The sequence below is a fragment of the Anser brachyrhynchus genome, assembly GCF_964034855.1.
Source record: "Anser brachyrhynchus genome assembly, chromosome: 6".
Taxonomy (NCBI): Eukaryota; Metazoa; Chordata; class Aves; order Anseriformes; family Anatidae; genus Anser; species Anser brachyrhynchus.
In genome coordinates this window covers 21,545,164-21,567,769 of record NC_137700.1, presented here as the reverse complement: position 1 = coordinate 21,567,769, position 22,606 = coordinate 21,545,164, and the positions used below count along the sequence as shown (strand labels likewise).

At 40.6% G+C, this 22,606-nt stretch overlaps 1 protein-coding gene across 7 annotated transcripts in view; it reads right to left on the bottom strand.

Annotated features, from left to right (window-relative positions):
- The window catches only part of LOC308197640 (uncharacterized protein), a 628,187-nt gene that overhangs the window by 95,813 nt on the left and 509,768 nt on the right, over nt 1–22,606 (bottom strand). For 3 of the 7 annotated variants that reach the window (XR_013953160.1, XR_013953161.1, XR_013953162.1), the window contains exons 20-22: nt 22,174–22,299; nt 21,620–21,723; nt 20,378–20,587 (exon numbers count right to left, since the gene is read on the bottom strand). The exons of 1 other annotated variant lie outside the window; for it this stretch is intronic. The gene's annotated coding sequence lies outside the window, so the exon portion shown is untranslated. Of the gene's footprint in view, nt 1–18,634; nt 19,050–20,377; nt 20,588–21,619; nt 21,724–22,173; nt 22,300–22,606 lie in introns of those variants that run through there. 3 more of the 7 variants (XR_013953163.1, XR_013953164.1, XR_013953165.1) reach the window with 3 other exon arrangements.

The following is a 22,606-nucleotide window of genomic DNA, read 5'->3' as shown; positions in this document are numbered from 1 at the left end:
CAGCGACGCCTGTTCTGAGCGTGCAAACCCCAGCCCTAAAGTTCTCTCTTTTCACTCCATGGACAAGAAAGCATGACCGCTGTGTATGAGGGAAAGGCAACGGACGAGGGAAGGGCAACTCGTCTTCACAAATCGCTCTCCAAAGGCCGTTCAGCTCAGTCAGCAAACTAGAGAAATGAGCTACCTAGCATAATTTACTGACCAACTTTCCATTACAACGTTGAATAATGGCTTAAAAAAGAAAAACAAAGCGGCTTTGAACTTCTTCCTAACCTTCAGCTCTGCTAAACATGAAAACTAACTGCTGAGTTTTGGGGAAGTGACCTATTTCTCAGCACATCACAAAGCTCACAACTGTGTGCAAACGACACGGACAAAATGACCCCCTGTTTTCTAACCTTCCTTTAGACAACATGGCAAACACCAAACAGAACATCGACCTAAAAGTAGAAAAGACTGAAAGAATGAAATACCTAAACGAAATGCACCTCTGCATTTTTCCTTGATTTTATTTCTTCTTTTACAGCATCTCCACAAACTGGATTATGAACTAAGAACTCATCCTTGCTTAGTCAAAATATGTCCATTGGAGGAAGTGTCCGGTTATTTTTTTAATTATTTTTTTTCTAATCTTCAATAATCTCAATAATTTTTACCATTATCTATAATGGTACCACCATTAGAAAAAGTATTTTGGCTACAAATTGAAGGACAATATACTCGAGATTTTACAAGATCTTCTGTAAACATAGCTTTCCTGACTTGAGTAAAAAACATTATGTAGTACTCATCAAAGCATTCATGTTATCTAGTGCTTTCCTAAAACACTCCCAAATATTTAGACTTTTTAGAAGCTATTCAGAAACTAAGCCAAACAAAGTTTTAAACTACTGCTCTGTTTTTTTAGGAATGCTTTGTCAAAATCAACAGGGAGAAATGATGGAAATGGATAGAATTAAAGGACTGTCAATTAAAAACTGCTTATTTTAATAAATGAATAGCTATTTTTCCTCACGGTAAATAACAAGTCCTTCTCTAGTCTAGGTTTAGTACTGGACATGATCTCTAACAGCTTCAGATTTCTAAAGATGTCCAAAGGTATTTTTTTTCTTTTTAAGATAAATAGCAAATACAACCTTCTTGCCCTAATTTCCATTGCGTTCTTTGTTCCCACCTCAAGTACTGACAAAGAAAAATACAGAAGCTGCCTTCTTATTCGAAACACAACTTGCTAGCCAAAAATGTCTGAAAGGCAGCAGCAACCAAGGCAAGCTCACAGTCATCGCTTAGAGCTGGCCAGGGTTTCTACAAACACAGCGGGTTACAAGCAGAGGCTGACAGTTTTGTGCGAGTCCTCTTTTCCTGAATCAGGAGGCAGGTCTCTGCAGAAGCTAGGGGAGTTCAGGCTGTCCTGATACAGCAAAGGGACCTACAGCAAGAGACAAGCCAAACTCCTTTCTCCTCGCTGGTGTTTTCCTCAGGTGTAATTTCCCTGCTATCCTTAAAAGCTAATATAGAAATCATCAAACTGACCTTCCCAAAGCTGGGCCTACACACCCTCACAGGAGTGGGAAAAAGCTGTAGTGTGTAATGAAAGAACAGTCAGTAGTAAAACCTGAGAAAAAAATCTTTTTTCCTGTTGTAAAAATGTTATATGCTTAGGACAGTTGATGATCAGACATTCTTGATGTGCTGAGGAGACTTGCTATCAGGCAGGCAGAGGCATTCACCTGTAAACAAATGCTTGAATTTCACTGAAAGTTTATATTCTCTATCCTGGAGAAGCCATCTTTTAACAAGAAAAATCTGAATTTTCTTTCTTTTCCTTTTATTACAACTCTATGTCCTATTACAATTTTCCTAACCAACTATGAAAGATTTTGTTAAAGTTTCTGTAAAATATCAAATCAGAGTGGTTTGGGCTGGAAGGGCCCTTAAAGCCCCCCCAGACCTCCTGCCATGGACAGGGCCCCCTGCCCCCCGCCCAGGCTGCCCCCAGCCCCATCCAGCCTGGCCTTGGGCACTGCCAGGGATGGGGCACCCACAGCTCCTTGGGGCAGCCTGGGACAGGGCCTCACCGCCCTCAGAGTAAAGAATTTCTTCCTAATGTCTAACCTAAATCTTCCCTATTTTATCTTAAAGCCATTCCCCCTTGTCGTATCCCTACCACCCCGACAAAGAGTCCCATTAACAAGACAAGGAAGCTGACAGCGGATGCAAATCAAGACCCTATGACCCAAGGACATTGCCTGTGACACATCTCCCTGTCTGCCCTAAAAGGTCAGCCACTTCTGCTGGGACTGTCTTTAGTGGGGATTCTCAGGGCTGAATGAACAGTACCATGAAAATGAGCTTTCCCTCACTGTTCAAACCACAGTAGTAATGTAGCACCGTAGGTGGTATTTTGCTGACTTCTTCATAAAACCTTAGTGAGTTCCCAGACCTCTGAGAAAATTAATGACGTCTGGGCTTCATTTAGAATGACAGGATCTCCAGGAGATCCTGGGTTCTGCTCAAATGCCAGAGGGACTTACAATCTCTCCCTTGAACCCCCCTGGGAACACAGAGGTATTCCTTCTCTTCTATGCCTCTGTGAGGCCAGTGCCAACAGGACATGATCGCTGTTACTGGAGCTGTCAGAAGAAGAGTTTGCTGAGAAATGTGGCCTTCATCAGAAACAGTGCTCGCTGCTGCTCACAGCCATTCCTTGCCTTCCCCTAGAAAGATATCTGATAGCAGAAACCCATTAGGTCTTCCAAATTTGTTTGGGTTTTATCTGAGTGCTTGCTGCTAATGGGACTTCTCCTAGCAGTACAGTCAAACTGCTTCCACAGCCTCAAGCATTGTAAGTTTCCATGTAATGATGATATTACCATGATACTGAGACAGGGGGAGTTAAAAAAAAAAAAAAAAAAAAAAAGCTATTTTTTATTTGCAACTGAAAGAGTGATGCACATTTGTAAAGGGCAGTGGTTTGCACCAGGAATAGAGTGTCACTCAATAGGGATTGATTCAGTAATGGCACCACTGATGTACACGTACACCTGAATGGAAAAGCATGTTCCTCTCCGCTGCATTGATGCCCTTCAACTCTACACTGGCTTCCCATGGAAAACAAGGCTCTTGGCTCATTTTTCCCTGCAGTAATTTCTTAGCATACTGATGAGTTCCCATCAGATTGGCCAGACTGTCATCTCAAACACAGTTACATCCATGGAGAATTCATGCTAATCACAGGCAGGTAAAGGACAGACCCCCTGAGCAGCCATACTAAGGAAGTGCTGCAGTACAGATCCTCTACAACCAGGTATTAGAAAATCTTCGTAGGAGGCAGATGCCTTAAATATCCCAGTCCAAAAGCAAATTTCAGCTGCAGCCTGTACCTTCGTGGACGAGACATCCACATGGGACAGCTATCATCAGAATACGCTGACCTTCAGTGCTGTCGGTCTGTTTGCCACCCTGCCAGTTTGCTATAGCCCTTCCTAAAAGAAGAGGAAAGACTCCACATCATCTCTGCTAGCAACAACCGATGAGTCCAGCCTTGACTTTTCTTATTTTCCCTAACAGTTAGAATATTTATAAAACAATTATATTTCATAACACAAGACTTCAGTAGCCCCTCTTACACCTCTCCTATCAATAGCAGCATTTCACATGCACACAAATCATTTGATAGCAACAGAAGGCAAAATATTGCAGGGTCTCACAGCAGGAAAACAGCATGTACATCTATCAAAGTTCTTACTGAACTTTTAAATCAAAGTCTGAAAGAAGACAAATGGGGACTGTATCCTTCTGCACCTCCTCATGTGCTCACGAAGTGTTGGATCCAGTTTGCTTTGTTTCTCATGCGTAGGCTTAAAAGCATGATCTCGCTTCAATAACACACAGAAAATGAGAGAAGTTGCAGAGGTTGTAAACTGACTACAGAAGAGTTAACAAAGGCAATTATGAACAATAGGAAGTAGGGAAAACAGTTTGGTTCCTGCATGGAACTTAAGTACTTACTTTTTCTTATAACTACACAAAATTCAGTATTTAATCTTTTAATGAAAAGCACAACTTTGTTGTACGTTCAACATGCTGGTCACCCCAATTAAACTATGAAGTGTAATGCACACCTTCTGAGAACCTCAGCAGGCTTTCAGAAAAGTGAGGAAAATAAGATCTGACATTACTGATATTTGTAGGATAGAAAACAAGAAAGAAGTTAAAAGTAACGCTCTTTGAAAACAAACACTTCTGTAACCCCTTTTTAAAACAGAGCATCAAGAAACTGTATAACTTTTTAGTTTGTTTTGCAAAATTCCTTTCAGGTCACTTTTCATATATATCTACTACAACATGTTCTGGTTTTGTTTGCATATAAACTTGGTTGCAGATTGAAATGATAAACAGTAAACATTGGTTATAAAGAAGAATGCCACAAATGCTTCAGTTGCTGAGGAAGTTAAATATATGAAAAACCAAACTAAAGCAATCCCCCAGCCCCACCTGACAAACCTTTGGTTGCTTCTCCCCTGCCACTGTACACAGCAAGAGCAAATAATCAGTTATCCTTTGAAACACAGTGGATATGATAACTTTTTAAAGCCAGACATTGGACAAGAATTTTTATGGCAGTAAAAGCCATAAAAGATTAAAGTTCCAAGGTACAGAGAGACTTCAAAAGCCAGAAGCAGTGTATGAAAATAAGTGAATATTATGAATTTAAAACCCCTCCTTAAGAATGTGTAGAGAAAACACATTTCTTGAAAGGACTGGGGTTTTGTAGTTTTCATCTTAAAAAGCTTTCAAGGCTTTGAATTCTTAGTCTGTCTCAGGAAGGTAGTGGGTTTTGACCATCTTCTTGGAGGATGGAAAAATATGCCTCCATCACACTGGAAATGAGACCATTCACATGTTAACAACAAAATCCACATGTGATGCTACAAGACAGGCGTTTGCCACATTCTCATCAATGGCAGTGAAGATTACCATAGTGATGTTTTATCTTGATCTATTTGCAAGCACAGTTCTATTCATCGCATACTACTTGAGCAGAAATGCTGAAATTCACATGAACTGGCATTTTTATGTGATTAGGTAGTTTTGCCCAGAAAGCTGTATTTAAATCTATTTTACCTGCAATTTATCCTCGAGAATTTCTTACAAACTACTATTCTTCCATTCACCCTGTTTACACACCACAAAGCAGCTTAGAAATCCTCCCATTCCAGTTTTAGCTGAAGCCTGTCCTGACTCTACGAATAACTGATAGAAGCAATATTGACAGCAAGCCTGCAAATTCACTCTCTCCTGCAGGAACAGCCAGTCCATTACCCCTGCACACAAAGACAAGTACTGCTTCACCGCCAGGATTTTCACATTCATTGTCTTCCTGATAATGAAGACAACTGCTTAATATATGATGGATCAAGGCGTGTGTTAAAGACACGTGCTGTTGATGAGCAGTGCATTACTTGGCACCGTATGGGACCATGGGGAGGATTTCCAGATGTTTATCTTGCACTAGTTCCTAGAGCAGTAAAAACTGCAGCAAGAGTTACAAAGCTTTAAAGGACTGTAGAGCTCTCCCCTCTCCATCTCCAGTGCCTTCCTATACCCACGCCTACATGCCCCTGTAGGGAAGAAAAAAAAAAACAAACAGGAGCTTTGGCTCTCTTATTTAACCATTTTCTCTAGCAGAGGAAGGACGCTTTCTTGATAAGAGAATGTTTAAACAACCACTAGAGGCTTCGTAATTAGCTTCCAATCGCAATGGGAAATGGGAGTTTTTCCTTGTTTTGTTACTAATACACTGTCATGGGTTTTATGACATTAAACAGGATCTTTTCCACCAAACCTATGTGTAACTGAAATCAGAATGATCTGCTCCATTCTTGTTATTTGTCCTCATAGTCATATCAGTCTGTGCTGCAATGGCTTGAACTGGAAAGATGTAGCTGTATTTTTTTCTGATTTCTAGGTATAAATTTCTGAAGACAGAGCAAGGAGTGGGTCCAGCATAGAAAATATAGCCATTTTGGCAAAGAACATGTTTTAAAAATTGGAATTTTATTCATACTGACGTTCTGGAAGAGGCAGCATGCACTAGTATATAAATTAAATCATTCTTCAGTTTTACCATCGGTATTTGCCAGGACCACAAAAGCTTGGAGGACACTGCAGAATTCTGTTTCAAAACTTGAAGCTTGATAAGCTGTTTTCCAAAATAGGCAGATTCTGTTAATTTAAAATTTAAGACAGTGAATCACTCATTTTGGCAGTTGTTCGGCATGTGCTGGAAAAACAAATTACATTCTTCATTTCTGTCGATAGCTGGCTTTCATAGCCACCTCAAAAGCCTTAATTTCCCAGCTGAGCGCTTGCTGGATTATTCTCAATATCCATCACTATTCATCCTCCAAATGCCTGACTGTGTTTCAAGCAAAATGAGGGCAACCTGACCTAAGCAGGACAACTTAGGTGAATCCAAATTTTTGGGAATCCCCTCCAGAGTGTGGGGAATTCAGTAAACATCCTTGTGTTGACTTGAATAGGCATTAGATCAGGCTTTGAATACCTTCATTCCTGCAGATAAAGTTTCAGCTATGATTCTTGGCTTTATAAACCATACCTTTTCCAAACTTGCCCCACTCTAGAGAAAACTATTTTGCAATACTTTTTTTTCCCTCCTTTTACCTTGATTACAAATGCCAGAACATTTTCTGTTCTTTAAGTTCACAAAAAGAATATCATGCACACCACAGAGCACCCCACGGCAGATCATTCATTACCACCTGCAGAACATTTTCTTTTTCTTTTTTATTTCTTTTTTAATAACTGCCAAGCATTGTTTAGGCCGCTTTAAAAGCTTTCTTTCATTTCTGATATTCCCCTGTCATCTCCAATTATATTTTACACATCATAATCCATCAGTAGCAAGACAAATTTTCTCCTCTCTCCATTTACTGTAGCTTTTCTGCTGCAATTTTGCTGGCTTTAGATTGAATTAAAGAAGCAGCATTGAATCTTCCTTTGCATTTGTTTTTTTGACATGTGTGGGAAATATATATTCTATTTTTACAGTCTATTTGAATTTAAAATTTCACCTTTAGGTTCTTGCTCAAGCATAACATTTGCCAAATAAATTATTTCCCTTATATCTTCTATAAAACCATGGACAAAGGAAATTCCATTTACTCCTGTGAATTATACAGAGATAAACTGCAAGTAGTTGTTAAAATATTATGAGGTATAGAACCATACTTTTATTAAATACTTTTAATAAGATGAATGAAAAGAAATGGTATCTAATTTATGGAAATGTATTCAATAGTAGCTGACAATTTATCTCCTCTCGAATTCGGAGTTGCTCATCAGTCATTTCAGCAATTTTGTTCAGTAACTTTTCAGGGATTCCGCTGGTATGATTCCCTCGTGCCATGACTCACAGCTAATGAATGTTCTTTCAGACCTCACCTCAGTAGAGATAAAACGTGTGAATGATGTGATTAGTTAGGGTTAGGGTTCTTTTTTAATACAGGGGAATCATTTTGATACCAGCTGTGATCAAAGCATCTACAAACTAATTAATAGGATTAATTTAATTGTATTACAGATTCACAGATTCACAGATTTCTCTAGGTTGGAAGAGACCTCAAGATCATCGAGTCCAACCTCCGACCTAACACTAAGTACTCCACTAAACCATATCCCTAAGCTCTACATCTAAACGTCTTTTAAAGACCTCCAGGGATGGTGACTCCACCACCTCCCTGGGCAGCCCGTTCCAATGCTTAATAACCCTTTCGGTAAAGAAGTACTTCCTAACATCCAACCTAAAACTCCCCTGTCGCAACTTTCGCCCATTCCCCCTCGTCCTGTCACTAGGCACGTGGGAGAATAGACCAACCCCCACCTCTCTACAGCCTCCTTTCAGGTAACTGTAGAGAGCGATGAGGTCGCCCCTGAGCCTCCTCTTCTCCAGGCTGAACAAGCCCAGCTCCCTCAGCCGCTCCTCGTAAGACTTGTTCTCCAGACCCCTCACCAGCTTGGTCGCCCTTCTCTGGACTCGCTCGAGCACGTCCATGTCCTTCCTGTAGCGAGGGGCCCAAAACTGAACACAGTACTCGAGGTGCGGCCTCACCAGAGCCGAGTACAGGGGCACAATCACTTCCCTCGACCTGCTGGCCACACTGCTTCTTATACAGGCCAGGATGCCGTTGGCCTTCTTGGCCACCTGAGCACACTGCTGGCTCATATTCAGCCGACTATCCACCAATACTCCCAGGTCCTTCTCGGCCAGGCAGCTTTCCAGCCACTCATCTCCCAGCCTGTAGCTCTGCTTGGGGTTGTTGCAGCCCAGGTGCAGGACCCGGCACTTGGCCTTGTTGAACTTCATGCAGTTGGCCTCAGCCCATCGCTCCAGCCTATCCAGATCCTCCTGCAGAGCCTTCCTGCCCTCGAGCAGATCGACACACGCACTTAGCTTGGTGTCGTCTGCAAACTTACTGAGGGTGCACTGGACGCCCTCATCCAGATCATCAATAAAGATATTAAAGAGGACCGGCCCCAGTACCGAGCCCTGGGGGACTCCACTAGTGACCGGCCTCCAACCAGATTTGACTCCATTCACCACAACTCTCTGGGCCCGGCCATCCAGCCAGTTTCTAACCCAGCGAAGCGTACGCCAGTCCAAGCCCCGAGCAGCCAGTTTCTTGAGGAGAATGTTGTGGGGAACGGTGTCAAAAGCCTTACTGAGGTCAAGGTAGACCACGTCCACAGCCTTTCCCTCATCCACCAAGCGCGTCACTTGGTCATAGAAGGAGATCAGGTTCGTCAAGCAGGACCTGCCTTTCATAAACCCATGCTGACTGGGCCTGATCGCCTGCTTGCCCTGCAAGTGCCGCGTGATGACCCTCAAGATAATCTGCTCCATGAGCTTCCCCGGCACTGAGGTCAAACTGACAGGCCTATAGTTCCCCGGGTCTGCCCTCCGGCCCTTCTTATAGATGGGCGTCACATTGGCTAGCCGCCAGTCAACCGGGACCTCCCCCGATAGCCAGGACTGCCGATAAATGATGGAAAGCGGCTCGGCCAGCTCCTCCGCCAGTTCTCTCAGTACCCTTGGGTGGATCCCATCCGGCCCCATCGACTTATTAACCAGATCTTACATCAGTTACTGTCACTAGTCACAAGAGTATTACCCAGAAGTCAGGCTGTAGCATGTCTGCACAACAGGAACAGTTCCACAGGTGCTCCCAAAGCCTTTATGGCAAGAGCTGCTTGCTCCCCAGCTGAAGTGATGACAGGCTCTGGATTCATGCAAATTTGCCAAGGAGAGGTTTTCTCTTAGAATCCAGAAGCTATACAATCATACCTGTTTTCAGGGACACAAGTATCATGCAAAGTACAATTTTAGACAGATGGACTCCTTTCTAAAAATTATTCATCCTTTTGGTATTAAAGTACAACTGAATTTTCTACAGAATCTAATACCAGTATCAACTTGCAACAAATACTGGCCAGTGTAGGAAAGCTAACTTAGAACTTCACTAAGAAGGCAAATCTGACCCATGCAAACAAGTTATTTGGGTGAACACAGCTGAAATAAATTCTAGGACATCCAAAGTCTGCATCCCCCTAGCCTGTAAGGCAGATCCTACGGAGCCATGCTATGACTCTCCTTAACAGATCAGTGCAGAGAAAGGGCCAGGGGGAGAGGCTGCTTACGAGTGTTTTTGCTGGAATTAGCACATGAACTTACTGGCGGAAAAGAAAAAAATATATCCACCTATAGCTTCTACCCAACAAGAGAGAAAATTCTTGAAATATTCTTTGAAAAAGCATGGAATTATGTGAAATTGCATTCTGAAACCTGGATAGCACTACTCATCCAATTTGGGAATACACTATTAAATCAAGGCAGACAAGGCTCCTTACAAGTATGTTCTGCCCAATTCAATCTCCATCCAAATGCTCCAGTTTGCAAATTATAAATCCACAGGAAATAAGATTTCTGCTGATTTAATAAGAAATAAAGGAAAAAACTAATACTTTACTATTTTTCAGGTGTTTAATATCGGAACTCTCAAAGCCAATGCATGAGACGAAATCTAAACTCTACTACCAAAAGGTGAGAACAGGAGCTTTGTTTTGCTTTTCACCCCTTCAGTTTATTACTTGTTACTAGGAGCCTTGTTAACAAGTGGCCACAGCAGAGGATTTTATGTTTCTTCAGACTGTTCCTACACTTTCAAAATATTATTGTTGCTCTTCTCAGTTCAACTCCCAGCAACTCTGTCAACAACTGAAGACTTTCTGTACCAGTATTTTTTCTGCCCCAATATTTTTTCTCACCAGCTCAAGGGAATTACCAATGCTCCAGTGAAATGAAAATATGCAAAACCTGTCAATTAAAACCCAACCAACCAACCAACCAACACCACAAACCCCACGGTATCTCCTGATATCCAACGCACTTAGTTAGGCAGAAGGAGAAGGAAAGTCACCCCAGATCTTACAGGAAGACTGTGAAATCCATTGCAGTGGGAATTTGCATTAACTAAGATGCTCCAGCCTCAGTAGGGGCTGCTGTGGACACCTACAAAGTAGGACACAAAATGTATTTCAGAAGGCTAACTAGCCTCATTTAAAGACCCAAATGGTAGTAAGATCACCACCTATGGAAATTTAGTTTTTGCATCCTCACTGTAGCGTACCGCAGCCTCCTTCATTGTTGAATTTGTCTTTATTTCCAATTTCTGCAACAGAATTTTTCTATATGTTTGTCAGCCATGTGGAAAACCCCAGCACTAGCACTTCTTTTCTGTGCATAATTAGCTGCACAAAAATGTAAAATTACCTCTCAAGTTGCTCTTTGGCAAGCTCTGTTTTTATTTTGCATATATTCCTCTAGCAAGTAACAACAGACATGCCAGCATTTGTAGAATTTGTATTCAGCGTGCATTTTTCCATTGGTGTACCCTGAATAATTTGTTTCAAAAAAGCTAAAAATTACCACTATGTTTCGCCGAGAAGCAGCACACTCACTATTAGCTTATCAACTCTCCCACAAAATAAAGCCATTCTCTCATTGTAATGAGGCTTAATTCAGCTACAAACCTACATTTTGACCTACAACGCCACGAAAAGGTGAACCAAAGAGCTTTTTAGTAATCCAGTGATAGTTTAAATAAGCTTAACCTCTTTTACCAATTTCCACTCCAAATGTGAGAATATCATCTCTCCTACATTATTCCTATATTAGTACTAGACATCCTAAGAATATTCTTAAAAACTTAGATAGAATACTTATGTAGAAGTATTAATAACCTTTAAGCAAGAAATTGTGTTCCCCAAAACATTCTGAAATAACATTTTACTGTCTGTTTTCCTCTAAAAAAAAAGTAATGGAGTTGATTATAATTATTGATGAAGGTGGAGTAGTTGTGAGACACATTCTTTCTTGTCTTTTCTAGAATAAATCAGATCTGTTTATGGCTTGTACAAATCATGAAAACTTGTGTCTGCATGTTACATGCTTTTGCATTTCTTCAACATGTCACAAGTGGGCTTTGCTTGATTAGTAGTGGGTTTTGGTTTTGTTTTTAAATTTATGGACATTTCTAAAAGTACCCCTAACAGCATCTCTAATTTTGACAGAAGAAATAGGTTTTAACTCCTCTCCTCAAAGTTAATTTGGAGCAGAAGTTGACTGCTTCAGGGTATTTTCTTCCTTTATTTAATGAAATAATGTTACACTTTTAGATTGCCTGCAATACCTACTGTTTCTTCATCAAATGCTCTTCAATCAAACTATTCTCTTGCTGAAGCCACTGACATCATTAGAAATACAGGAGTCAGGTTTCTGGCCCTTTTAAGGTTGCATGGAGCCTAAATGTAGAAGACATCCTAGAATTTGGGATGTATTGCCTAGGAGGGCTGGACCAGGAGCAAAGCACACAAGGTAACCAACAGTCATCTATCACAATGAGAAGAGCATTTCCCAAAAGTGCCGGCAGAACTCTGCTACATGGAAAAACAAACCAGTTGCTTGAAAAATGCTGGTTGCCTTGGAAAATGTTATGTTGCTGTTCAATGTGATAACAGCCAGGAAAACCAAAGAGGCCTGAAAATATCGTTGTTTTGTTTTTTTTTATTTTCCAGAGGATCAGCTCCAGCAGAGCTAGTTCAATAAATAATCAGATGTGAGGACGCAACTTCTATTTCCTAAGAACAGCAGGGGATTTGAAGCATTTATCTAGTGACCATACACACACTAATCTACTGATAGAGAGTGCAATGCGAGCGAAATAGGAATCTGTTGCCATAGTAGGATGGTAAGGCTGTTACAGAATAAAGCAACAGAAACCTCTTGAACATAAGAGGGAAGTTGTGCTCCTTAGAACAGAAGCCCACATCTGTTTCCTGGGGGAAACTCTCACAGGACTGAGATGATTCTTTCTGTATTTGTGTTGGCTGTCTCACTGAGAATTGATAATGTTCAGCAATCATCTCTCCGGAGTTTCTGAAATCCACAAATGCAGATGACTGGAGAGCACCAGGTTCTAGCAGGAGAGAAACCGTCCCAGACTTTCAGGCAGAATGAGCCGAATGGCTTCTTTTCAACATTTGTAATAAACTGGTTAACATCTCTTTATGAAGTATGCATTTATTTGAATGCAGCCCATGACAATCCCCCACTCCAACACTGAAGTGGCAATGCCAGATTCCCACCGGAAAAGCTCCTTATGTCAACTCTGTATAGGCAGAGAAAATAGTTTCACTCTCCAAGGAAAATCTGTATAATTTTCAGCCTAGTTTGGATCAGCATGTGACCTCTGGGATCTTCTCTGCAGCAAAAGCTTTCGATATGTATGCACTGCAGGTGAAAACAAACATTCATCTCATGCCAGCTATACCAACATCACATTTTTGCAGACTGAAGTAAACCAAATAGAGGTGAACCACTGGAGACTTTCAGGGAGAAAAAACGGTATGATGCTCTTCTCCTTAACAGAAACAACTTCCTTAGTATCTTTTTCATCTGGATTAAAAAAGGAAGAAGAAAACTATCTAGAAGGACCCTGAAACTGAGTAACTCAGTTCTACACAGTTGAGATACACTCAACTGGAAGCTAATCTGCATAAGTAAAAGTATTTTAGAGCATGCAGAAGACAGTCAGCCTTTGAACAGGAAAAAGTTCATAACCTTAACAATAGCAGAACTAGTGCTCTGCCTATAATAATGATTTTTTATATTTTTTTTTTCAAACTCTTAAACACCAAAGGAGGTCAATATCTAGTCAGGACAATTACAAGGATGACTTATCCCTTGGTTTCTATGTTCAAATATCTAAGTATATCTTAGTTCTGAAAAATCAGGCTACTAACCAGGTAAGCGAGCATTACCTTGAGGTCACTATGTATATGGCAGAGTACTATATAAAGTAAGATTCCTATGATTCTGATTTTATTTCTTGCGAGTGTTGGTCAAATCCAGCTGTTAATATATCAACTGTACTTGTGGTTATAAGCTGACAAAAAAGACCCTGATCAGTTCACAGAAACCCGTTAAAGATTAGACATTGAGATTGTAAATTAGTAGCTTTTCCAGTAGCTACTTTAAATTTAACTTCAAATGTTATCATCATAAAATTTGATATCAAAGTTATTAGTGGCTTTCTTAATTACTGAAATAGTGTGTGTGTATATAAATATACACACAGTCAAGTCTCACATACTAAATGGATTTGATCTTTGCATATCCTCTACCTCAAAAAAATAAGCTGGTGAACTCCCTCGTGTTTCTTGGTTCACACTTTATTGTTCAGAAAGGGGAGAGATGAAAGCTTGAAGTTCCTTTTCAAAGCAGAAGCGAGGAAAGCACTATTTGGCAGTTTGCTCGGAGCTGCCAGTAGGAAAGCCCAGGTCCACCTGAGTCTCCTCTCGGTGTTTAGGCTGAAGCGCCTCAGCTGAGAGCCGTGCTGCCTCCTCCTCTGCTGTCAAGGGCGAGAAAAGCATACAAAGAAAGCAGTCCAGCCCACTTCAGAACAAATCTGTCAGCAGGTGCTACCTGACCCTATAGACAGAGTTTAAAGCAAAACATAGTCTTGAAATAGATGCCTCTACCATTTGGTGTAAGGTAGGGGAAGTACTGGAGGTACAACATAACTACAAGGCCTCTGTTCCTTAAGACCAAAGCAGAAGTGAACAGCAATACTGACTTTTGTCTTCCAAAGCACAAAGAGTGTATGAATATCTGCAAAATAGAAAGAGTAAATAGCTGGCTACCATACTTGAATACCTCTGATTTTAATAAAGTTTTTATTTATCTTTATTAAATTTTACAGCCTCATTACTGTACTTTAACAGAAGGTTTACTTCAGGTCAGACTGAGGTTCTTTTTTTTAAAAAAAAAAAAAAGAAAAAAGGTGTTTTATTCCAATCCAAAAATTACAGAAGTGCAAAACCAGTAGCACAAGCACTAGATGCCCTCAATCACTTGCTTCCTCTGGAAAACTCCCTGGAAGCTGCTGTGATTTGTCCTCCCCTTTCTTTCTCCTCTCCCCCTGGGCCACGTGCAGTCTCAAGGCCTGTCTGCCTTTCTCTTCGAACTGCCAGTAGAGCCCAGCTCACTTCTCTTATGAGAAACCAAGCAACCAGACAACTTAAGGCTCTTAGCACAAACAACCAGAAGAAGTGGGGAAAGAAATACAAGAAAAAGAGTTTCCCACATTCCATTCCTGTCTCGTTCTCTCTCTTTTTTCCACATCCAGCCCTGTGGCTTCTCCTTACAACCTGTCAAAGAGTCTCAGCCATTCAATTGTATTTTCTTCCCTTGTGGCTAAACACACAGATTGACATAAGGCAGATGTTTTTCTTCCTCTTGATGAAGTCTATGAGTACAAGTACATACAGAACAATTCTCTATTAAATTTCAGTGGATGGCCTTTAGAATCGACTTATCTTGCCCTAGCAATAACTCCATGGGTGTCATTAGAAACACATGACTATCTAAACTAAAACTGGGATGGGTTGATTGTATACTACATTGGGTAAGAGACTTACTCGGATGCAGAAATGCTTTCTGAACATGGAGAGGATCTACTCAATGATGATGACTGTGATTATTCAAAGGCCTTCCTGAACTGCTAGAAGCTAGAGCCACAAGCCTCCATTCAATCTCCAACAACAGCAATAAAGGCAAAGGCATCTTACTATACAGGGGACAGCCCTGTAGCATCTGGAGGTCTCAGAAAGTATTTTAGATCTTGTTCTCTAATACTTTCTTTTAGACTGTATGAAGCTTTGCACAGAGCGAGTTAATCTCTGCATAGAAAAGTACTAAAGTCTGTCTTTTAAGAATGGACATGGGAAAATTTTGTCTCAAATCTATTGAAACAGTACATTTGAGAACAATACGGTTGTGTTCTGCATTGCACACACACATGAAAAAAACATGAAAAAATAGTTTCATTTAATTATCACACTTCCACAACAACAGCAAAGCCCTTGTGACTAAATGACAGTGGAGGTATTACAAACTAATCTCAAAATATGAACGCATAATTTATAGCTTGGTGGAGCTGTAGAGCGTAATAGTCCATGAAGACTGTTGATCCAAGTTGAAATTAAAAAGTACGTAGTAGAACTGCACCCTAAACTAATGATGTACAAGTTACATGACAATACAAACTGCCTTCCACTAATATACCAACATGCCCAACTTTCTCAATGAGAAGTACAAGTTCATGAAAGAAGGGTAGGCTTTCAGTCTGGCACTGTGAAAACAACCGACATGGTCTAAAATGCAGTATGACATAATAGGCACCAATGGTAATTTAAAAAAATATCAGGACTATGTCCTTCTGCAGTAAATTCCTATTTTTAATGATCATGAAGTTACAGAATACACAGTGTTTTGCTGCTCATACTGCAGCATCAACTCTTTATTTGGGCTCCTGGTCATGTTAATGAGGGGAATGTATTTTTCTCACTATGGAGTTCAATTTGAAAGAAATGTCAGCATTACTCTAAGCCAAATCAATTTCTATTTTTTTCACTGCTCTTTCCTTCTATCAAAATCAAGAAAAAACAAAACACCCCACTCACACTAGTACAGTTAAAGAGAAAACAAAATGGCATTGATTCTTCCAGCTTTGTTTCCCAGCAGACTGATTAAGAGAAAATAAATCTATGTTTATAAACAGCCACAAAACTCAGGTTATACTTTAAAAGCAAAAGTGTCTCCTCTTCCTGAGACCCCAGCCAAAGCAATTTCTAAACTATTATATTTTATTTCACAACTACAGGCAACAAGGGGAAAGTGCCTAGAAGTTCTGTTTGTTCTTCTCCAGACATCAAGAGGGGAAAAAACAAACTAACAAACAAAAAACCCCAGAGACCATTCAGCCACACCTTGATGGAAACAAGTGAAAATTAATTGGTAAACATCTACTAGACGGTAAGCTAAATAAATAAATAAATAAATAAATAAATAGCAGGGCCTATTGAAAATAAATCATGCCAGAAAAGTCTAATTCCCTTTGATGGGATAACCACAGGGGGAAAATGGATGACATAAACTGAAATCTGTGAAATGGCTGACCACGGTGTCAAGAGGCTAGACAGCAAATTGCCTTTACTGCACTGGCTTTGTGCTTTTGGGAAATGTATTGCCGGACTACAGCAGTCCTAAGGAACTTCTGAAATTCGTCTAGTTGATGTGTAATGGGGTAGACAAAGAAAATATTGTTTTAGTGATCCTGCTCATTTCTTGTACAGAAGTTCAGGCTTCCTTAGAGGTTAGTAACAGATGTGATGTTCTATATACAAGTCTTTTTAGCTAAAAGAAAAACAGTATTGCTCAAAGCACATTGTTAAAAACAAAAGAAAGCCCATCCACATTTTGTAAGCTCAACCAGTAAGAAATGAATTAAAACAAACAAACAAAAAACCAATGACCCCAATCAATTATTTCAGAATATAGCACCAAGCATAAGAATTGTCCAGTTCAGTAATAATGTATTGAGAATACAGGCACATTTACATTTTTTGCAGGTGGAAAATAAAAACACTGTGTGTTATATACTACATTTGTGTGTAAGTTATACATGCACACATAGCCCCTGGTGGCAATCAAAGTGACTTAAATTTCCTGTGAGCAATGTAAGAGTTTTTCCTGTCAATGTCAAGAACTATACTCTGCAGCAACTGAGATTTCAAAAAGAGAAGCTAGCCATGGTGTGACACCGGTGCTTTTCCTCTAGGACAGAATAATCAGTTACGAAGTCAGCTCACCTAAAGATACATACATCTCATTTATTGGAATGACAAACTCCAAGTGTAAAAGGTGACTTAATTCCTTTTGAACTACTTTCAACAAAAAACAAGGTAATTCTGGCATTGCAGTCATTCACATGCATCTGCATAGGTGGACATAGATGTGCACAATCTCAAGTGAATTGAATTAGCCAAAATAGAATGTGGGGACATAAATAATGTGGGGACGTAACCAGTTTGAAATTATAACTTTAAGACTGAAGTGAATAAACCAGGGATTTTTCACCAGAAGTAGTCAAGTCTACATGATCACAGAGAACTAATATGCTAGGTATATCACCGATATAAGGTAATATACATTTGGTCCCTCAAGAAGATCAGGTTTACATGCTGTTTACTACTCACAAACATCTAAAGGCTCTGGTTTACAACTGAAAACTACCAAAGGTTCAGCACGGGCACAGAGAGCACAGGGCACAGTGAAACTGCTGGTGGTTAGCAGAGAGGTTACCTGCATCCTCATGGAGATGATATGGACAGCTGCAGCCCCTGGGCAGTGCAAAATTGTCAGCTTTGAAGGTGAAACTCATGCAAGAAAGACACAGAGCTTTCTCAGATGTTGGCCTAAAACATGAAATGCTCCTGCAGAGGAGTTTATGGTAAGTGCAAATTTCCCTGGGTAACAGGTAGGTTGCACAAACCTATTCACAGGCCACATACCGGCATGGAAAAGAGATTTACTTTTGAAACAAGACTCACTGAATGACAGGAGTTTCTCTGAGCCACCTTTCACTCTGTCTAATTGAGTTACCCACCCATCACTCAGCCAGGAATATGTCAGGAAGAATGCCAGAAAAATCATTTTTCCCCACAGCTCCCAGGCAATGTTAATACACTACACACCATAACACCAGGGAAGCTGCAGCTTCCATACCCATCTCATGCACTTGGTTGTAAAGCCTTGGAAAATTACGAAGCACCGCGAGAAGAATGCCACAGACATAGCAAAGCAGGGACAGATGGCAGTGCTGTGACTGACATGGCTGAAATTTCTCCCCTTTTTCTTCTACCTTTTTTCCCCCCCTTTTTCTGTTCTGTTAAGTTTGGTATTCAGACAATTTCTTATGTTCCTCAATAGGGCAGAGGGTAGGCAGGGACTATTGCATTCAAGAGGAATCTCTGCCCCCAGGCTGAAATCTTTCTGTGCTCCACTTCCCCAGGTGCCCTTCACAAGCTGTTGTAGGTACCCCCCGTTCTGCTACTACAGACATTTATGCATGACACGCAGATTTTTTTTCTTTCAATACCTCAGTTAGAATACATCTTTCATGTTCAATCCACAACACGTGAAGCTGTTAGGGAAAAGAAAGCCACTTCTATTTTAATGTGTTCCCCAACGACAAAAAGGAAAGAGATACAAAATCAAAGGGTAAATCATGAGAAATCCAAAAGTAATTAGGCAGGCAAGCAGTGGTGCTACCTCTGAGACATCTGGAGGCCAAGGTGAGAGAATTTCCTTGCGTGTTTGGCCACGGGTGGAACAGCTTTAGGCAAATGCTCTGATAACTCTCAGAGGAGATAGATTCATGTCTCTGATGACAAGTAAGTGGACATACATCTCACCTGGACAGCTGAGAAGGCACATGCAGCTTTATCTGTTCCCTCCTGATTTTATAACCTGGTGCAATGAAGAATCTTCCATAACTTTCTTAAAAGTTTTACCTCCCACAAAATACAAATCACAAAATGTCCCATGCTTAGCTGGAGGAACAATTCTAATAATATAAAAACAATGTGAAATGTTTAAAACATTATTAATAGATACTCTTCATTGCAAAACTCATGAAAATACATGAAATTGGCAGTTCTTGGAGCTGACTTACTACAGACAAAACTTCTGCGTGTTTTGCAAAGGTATTGAGGGAAAGCTAATAAAATAGTCAAGTCTCCAATTCTTTTCTTATCTTTGCTCTGTGGCTGAAGGAAAAAGGAAAATAAATCTGAATAATACCAACTTATAAATGGGGATTAAAAACAGAGCAGCACTGCCATGCAATTGTTAGAAAAAGAAAAGGATTTTGGTGAAGCATATTTCATGTACCGAGTTCTTTTGTGAAATATATTTTTCTATATACCAGGAAAACAGCACACTTGACTTGATAATACTTGATCCCACTTGTCCCAAATATCATGAAGTGGTGCCCAACACTAGAATTCTGAATAGTAACTAAGAGACTTTTCTCTCATTCACATTCAGACTTTGATTCTAACAGAAACTGTTTCATTGCTGAAACGTCAAAAAGATATGAAATGCGGTGCAGCGATTTTTTTCAGTGCCTAATTAGGGATCACCTGCTTCTTTCAGTGAGTTCAATGAAGCGGCTGTAGAATTATGCACATGATAAAAGCAAGCAGAAAGTCAATGTAATAATAAGCAAGAAAACATTAAAACAAACAAACAAAAAAACAAGAGTAAATCAGAAGACCCCAAAATCCTAACATTAGTGACAATGGTGCTGCTGTAATTGAGATATGGTTGAGGTGGTCTTACAGTGGCTAACTCAGAACTACCATCAAAGAAGTGGTGACTTGAAGAATTCCTATCAGGCTCACAGACAGAAGGTCACAGGCAGTAGCACTTGCTGAAAAGACAAGTTAAGTTAAACACCTGTGCAGACAGGAGAAGTCAGCAGGCCAAGACACCCATACAGTGAAACAGCTGCTTCAAAGTGACGTTTAGCTTCAGACCATGAGAGGTGAAGTCATGGCAAACAAACCCTTTGGGTTAGATATGAATTTCAAGGCAGTCTCATGACCATGTACCAGTGACATTGTCTGAAGAGTGAGGGCCTGCAAAGCCCATCTCAAGGTCAGGGAATGGCCGGAGCTGTGCACCAACAGGCATCACTGAAAGCTGGTGATTTTTGCCAGGAAACAGAAAAAGGTGAACTGTGCATGTGCTGAAGAAAGGTGGACAGCACAGGAGTGTCTGCCTGGAAAGCTGCCTCCTGCAAGGCAGCAACTGCCATAAGGAGATCACACAGGGATATACCAGGTGGGGGAAGCCTTATGTAAACTGAAGCTCTCTCCAGAACCAACATACCTTGTATCTGACACACAAGCTGCGACAGACATCTGTTCTAGATCTTCCTCTCTTCACAGCAGAGATCTAGAGCTTCAAAGGGACCAACACCCCTGCAAAAATCTGCTGAGCAGTGAAAGGATATGTTACCAACCATTTTGTGTGGTTTGCAAGGACGTTTCAGAAATAGGATCATCAGAAAAAGACTGGTGCCAGAGAGATGAGAGTGACCTGACAGACAAGAGAAGAACAAGAGTCGGGTTTTGATGAAACAGAGACAGCAGAACATACCCGTAGGGCAGGCAGAACAAAGCAAGCCCAAAGCCAGAAGGCAATGGGTATCACAGAACAAGCTCTACTGCTGTAATCAAAGACAAGGCCGAGCACCGTGCCAAAAACTCCGCTGTAGCGGAAGGCTTTCAACCTGGTTGATAAAAACAGGGGATCGAACAGCTGGGACTCGAAGTTTGGCAAGCTGAACCATGACGTATTAGGCAATTAGGCAGCAAAGAGAATAAGGAAACACTGCAACGGGTTGCTAAGAAAAATGTCAGATTTTGTACTGTCTGGAGCCTGTAAGAAATGATTGGGGTGGGGTCTAGCTGCCTAAACACAGGCATCTAGCACCATTTCTGATGCCCTGGGGCATCCCCTGCCTGACATCCAGCTGCCACTTGAGAAGACACCAGGTTCCCATAGGTCCTGACTCATACCTGTCACGCTGCTGTCGCTGATGTCTCATACCCTGGGGCATCTCATGCCCTAGAAGACTGCCTAAATAAGTCTAACTTCTGGGAGAAAACGTCTGTCTGTGGCTCATGATGACTGATACTTCAAACTGACATCCTATAAAGCTATAAACCCTTTTGCCTCCCCTTTCACAGGCCTTGGAAAAGGCAGAAATCTCTCTGTTATTCTGCATCGGCAGAAAGCTTTCGGGAGTGATCATATCGCTTAAGTAAGCCAGGAAACCTTTTCTCCTCCACACCATGTAAAATCTATTTTTTCTTCCCTTTTCTGTAGAATTTAAGTCCGGCAGTGGAAGAACTGCATGACATGGACCACAGCCCTGTGACATTACAAAAATGCATTACTCAGAGCTGCCAGATTGGCTCAGCTGACTCATGTTCAGGGTCGCTCTAATCAGTAGATTTGGGGATAGGAGGGAATTTTGCCCAGGGTGAAAAACACGATGAGGTTTTCTGCTTTCTTTTTGTACAATGAGAAGTAATTTACCTGCTGAAGGGATCTGGTATATCTTACCATATCAATTCCTTGCCAAAATAGGACCCTCAGGCACCGGTAGCACTCCTGCTCTTTGTGACAGCTTCTAACCTGAGGACTGTTTGTTTTTCTTCTTCTTCTTCCTATTAATATTTTTTTTAGTTAAAACCAAACCAAACCAACAAAACAAAACAAAACAAAACTTTAACTGAAGTGCTGCTGCCTGCTGCAAAGCACACAGGCATAACACATGACCTGTGATAACCAAAGTCAAATTACGTGTCTCAGTTCTGAGAAACATCCAGCAGATTTTAACATTTTACTTCCAAGCCCTTATGTGGACAGATCCATAGCATTTTTATTTTTATTTTTTTCATTTGGAAAACAGTAATATTTTAAAGGAAAAAAGGAACATTACAAATTTAAATTCTAGACCACACTTCTTCAGGATGCCAGAAGTTCCCACTTTTTATTTCTCCTGTAAATTAATGCTCATATTCCAAGAGAAAAAAAAAAAAAAAAAAGGCTTGGTGAGTAATTTTGCCATTATGATAATAATAAACACTTATTTGATAACTACATTACATACAGACCTCAGGATTAACAGAAGTTGCACAACAGTCATGAATCACATGGGAGAAGTGAATCTGGATTATTTTAAAACATCCAAAGAAATGAACAGACATCTGAAGCTGTAGCGTATGATCCATCAGATTTCCCTGAAAAAGACAAAACGCCTCACACGTCAAATATCTGAAGGTGTGCTTTCCCTGTGATAGGCTCTTCACACATTGACCAGAACTCTGAGAACTCCCATTTCATGCTTAACTTCTAAAACTTTCATTTCTTCCCTACCTTTCAGAGATTTTATTGTGATTAATTTTATTGTGTCTGCATTTATAATAGATGACAGTAGAGTTTTATTAGCAGTTACATTTTTGAGCAGTGTTACATCAATAGAAATACACAGTGAGCATGGAAAAGAATGAGCAGTAACTGTCCCAATGTCTCCTATATATCTTGAGC